The 4,207-nt window shown below is 40.8% G+C and overlaps 1 pseudogene; it reads right to left on the bottom strand.

The window, feature by feature from the left end:
* Positions 1–1,470: 1,470 nt before the first annotated feature.
* Positions 1,471–3,325, bottom strand: LOC129086157 (mast/stem cell growth factor receptor Kit-like; annotated as a pseudogene).
* Between the last annotated feature and the right edge of the window lie 882 nt (positions 3,326–4,207).

The following is a 4,207-nucleotide window of genomic DNA, read 5'->3' as shown; positions in this document are numbered from 1 at the left end:
ACTTGCACAAATTCCCTACAAATTAAGCAGAGCGCCTTACTATTTGCCTCGACAAAAAAGTAGTCATCTGTCCACTTTTCATTGAACAATCTTCCTTCATCCATAAGGTTTCTGTCTGTTCTTTTTTCTTTTGAGGTTGTAGAAGCCATGCTGGGATTAAAAAAAATTACTAGATAAGGGACTTTACTTACTTTTATTATGAAAATTAACAGACAGAATAATAGAAAACAAGGTTCAGGCCCTTCCATAGCCCTCTGGGCTGCTGATGCAGGCAAGGTAGAGGGCTGATTATAAAGCATGGTGAGCGATGTGTGAGGCACCACCGAGGTGTGCAAGTACCTTTAATAATCAAATAAGAATGCTTACCTGACTTCTAAATAACATTAAACGCCTAATGTTGCAATGGTAGATTGAAATATTATTGATAATCGCTGCCTCACTAAGTCACCATGAGCACATATAATGGCTGTCAATTCTACTGTCTGAGCTTGGAAGATAACACACTGAAAGCCACACACCACTGTAAAACTGAAGCCACGAAGGCATACAAATAGCAAGAGCATACGTACGTTTACTTTATGTGACACTGTGACACATAATCACAAAAAAATCTCATAATGTTTTAAGTAAATTTACAATTTTGTATTGGGCCACATTCATAGCCATCCTGGGCTACAGGGTAGACACCCTGATTTAGGATCAAAAGACAGATAAAGAGCTTCTCAGATAAGAAGAAACTAAAGGAGTTCATCACCACCAAACGAATATTATATGAAATGTTAAAGGGTCTCTTTTAAGAAGGAAGATAAAGGATATGAACAAAAAAATGGCAATAAATACACATCTACCCTGGCTGGTGTGGCTCAATGGATTGAGTGCCAGCCTATGAACCAAAGGGTCACTGGTTCAATTCCCAGTCAAAGCACATGCCTGGGTTGCAGGCCAGGTCCCCTGTGGGGGGATGCATATTAAAGGCAACCACACATTGATGTTTTTCTCCCTCTTTTTCGCCTTCCCTTCCCCTTCTGTAAAAATAAATAAATGAAATCTTTAAAAAAATTTAAAAAACTCATACCTATTAACAATTAAATGAAAAAAAAAAGAAAATAAAAATAAACAAACAAGCAGAACATAAACAAAATCATAAATACAGAGAATATTTTTATGGCTGCCAGATGGGTGGCGGGTAGGGGAGATGGGCAAAGATAGTGAAGGGATTAAGAAGTACAAATTGGAAGTTACTGAATAGTTGTGGGGATGTAAAGTACAGCATAAGAAACAGAGTAGCCAAAGAACATATATGCATGACCTATGGACATGGATAATAGTGTGGGGATTGCCTGAGAGAGTAGAGGGGGTTGGTAACAGTGGAAAATTGGAACAACTGTAATAGCATAATCAAAATATTTAAAAATAAAATAAATGCAAAGCTAAAAAAAGGCAGAACTCTTGCCCACTTAGTTGTAAGTCCTACACTCTGCTGATGGAACTTTGAACCACTAATTTTCTAAATGGTGACAAAGAGCTTTTTATCTGCATATCCACTGGTCCAATGCCCATGGAACATCTCTGCTCAGTTCTTATCAATCTATTATGGCCTCTGGGAATCCTTCTGCCACACATTGGAGCATGCCATTCTCAAGCCTCTCATGAATTAGGATACCTGGTTTTGTGTTCACTAAACGTTAAATGTCACGGAAGAACAGACATCAGAATTGGACACCAGAAACATGTAAGTGCCTCCTTCAGTCCCTTTTAATCTGATTAGATGAAGTTCACTCACATATCTGCTATTATTTTCATTCTCAGACTTAGGATAATTTTCCCATTTATCAGTGAAGGTTTTGTTCATATATAGTCACTGTTGGTGTTCAGGCTTTAGGTATATACCTTGTACTCAACAATCCAATCTACATTTTTCCCATTGTTTACAAATATTGTAACATTTGCCATTGGAAAAATATTAATGAATCTTTTACCTACTACTTCCAAGGTGGTTGTGACATTTGCTGACCCAAAAGTATTATTGGCATAACCCATGAACACCCCAGAACCATTAACTCTTGTTGAGTTGATAGTCAGCCTTTCCTGATGTACAAAACTGAAGTCACCCTGATGCCAGATATTACTCTGTGCTTCACTTAGTCTGGCTGTTTTCCTTTATCCACATTGAGTCCAGGGAGCCAAACATATCTTTTATCAAGCATGTCACTGTAAATTCTCCCCCTTCGTTAAGAAGTTAGCTTGCTTTGGACACAGCTAACTCTGTGTCCAAAAGCTCTGATGGCTCCCCTCACTTCAGGGTGAATTTCTTTGACAGCTCTGACTTGCCATTTTTGTCTGTGGAGCACTGCAAGCAAAGGCGTAATACTTGTGCATTCCATTTCTGATGGTGATGATGCATTGGGATTGGGGACAAATGTTAAGTCCTTGGAAAGAAGTTTTCCCTCTCACCCCATGAGGGAGTAGTAATTGGTCACTTCTGGGGCAGTCAGAGGGAAATGGACCAGTGTTATCATTCATTACCTTCTTTTCCATACAAGGGAAGGTCCATGCAGAAAAGCTTTGCAGGATCTCTAACTAGCATAAATAGGACTGCTTGAGCTGCCCTCATTGGCGCCCATGTAATTGCCTGTATTGGTGGCTTCTGCTTTCTCCATGATCTATCCGTTGTTTTCTCACTCAATTGACCCAATCTTAAAAGTCCATTTTACAAATCTGGATTAGTGTCTAACAGCCTAATGCTATTGCCAACACTATTAACTCTGATTTTGCTGGATGGATGGATGGATGGTAGAGACAGTTACCCAGGACTCACAAATGGTTGAGAAGAGCCTGTCTGGAGGCTGAACAGGACTCAGAAAATCCCAGACGCTACCAGTGCCTCTCCTCACGGTGACTGCACTAGATTTGGAGCTTTTGACAAAGTGCAAAGAGCACTGCAAAGCCCGAGCCTCCAGAGCTGGGAGCACAGAGCAGCAGCCCCCCCCCAGACTCTGAGATGTAATTTACCTATCATAAAGCTCACCCTTTTAAAACGTACAATTTGCTGGTTTTTGGTTTATTTGGAAAGTTGAGCATTGATGCCATTAATTCCAGGACATTTTCATCACCCCTAAAAGAAACCCCATATTCATTAGCAGTCACTCCCCATTGTTCCCTTTCCTCAGTCCCTGGAAAACACCAAGCTAGTCTGTAGATTTTCCTGTTCTGAGTATTTCATATAAATGGACTCATAGAATATGTGGTCTTTTAGGTTTTGTTTCTTTAGCATAGTGTTTTCAAATCTCATCCATATTGTAATTTGATGGGCTCTGACCTGCATAATGAGGGCTTTTTTTTTTTTTAATCTGCATTTTCTCATAAAAGAGTGAACTTTCTTCAGCTCCTCCAAGGAGTTTGTTACTCAACAATGGTACAAAGAATCTCTAAGGGATGTGTATGGAGATTGGAGACACTAATTTGAAAGTCAACACCTTAACAAACACTTGCAAGGACAGCAGATTTGCCAGAAAGAGCAAACCTTTCTGTTAAAGTAAGACTTGGGTTTGTAGCCTTGCCAAAGAGCCATCAAGGAAGAGGAGAGTGGATGAGGGTCAACAGAATTGATGGCAGGGCACCCTGGCTCCTACACATTCTGGAGCCATGAAGGAGCTTACAAACAATACCAGTAGAGGCGGGAACTAAATTCATCTCAGGAGCATTGGGCCCGCCTTTGCTGCTCCCATGGAGGAAAAGACAGAATGAGAGAGGTGAGCAAAGGCCATGGCTCTGCAAGCGAAGGCAGTCACTAAAAAAGGTAGGCTACAAATCTGCCTTGCATAACTAGGCCCATTTCTAGTCTTTTTTCCCCTCATGATCCCCTCTCCCGTGTGTGTGTGTGTGTGTGTGTGTGTGTGTGTGTGTGTGTGTGTGTGTTGAATCACAGCCTAGCCTGAGACTTCTGTACCTCTGGTCAGGGCACAGGAGTTCAGTGTTGCTTAGCCACAGTCCTGAGCAGGGAGAGTATGCCAAGTGAGAGTGACCAAGGGAGATTCAATCACTGGGTACAGCTATGATCCCCACTTAGCATTCCTGAAATAGAAAATGGCAGCCCTGCCACTGGTAATTAGAGAAAAATTTTTTAAAAACAAAATATCTGAGGTAAATAAAGCAGAATGTTAAGATTCAACAGAGTTGAATGGTGGGTACACAGGTGTCTGCTTTA

Source organism: Pteronotus mesoamericanus, unplaced genomic scaffold, assembly GCF_021234165.1.
Source record: "Pteronotus mesoamericanus isolate MK-2021 breed Mesoamerican mustached bat unplaced genomic scaffold, CSHL_Meso_final scaffold_36, whole genome shotgun sequence".
In the NCBI taxonomy this organism is placed as follows: Eukaryota; Metazoa; Chordata; class Mammalia; order Chiroptera; family Mormoopidae; genus Pteronotus; species Pteronotus mesoamericanus.
This window is presented reverse-complemented; position numbering and strand designations above follow the sequence as displayed.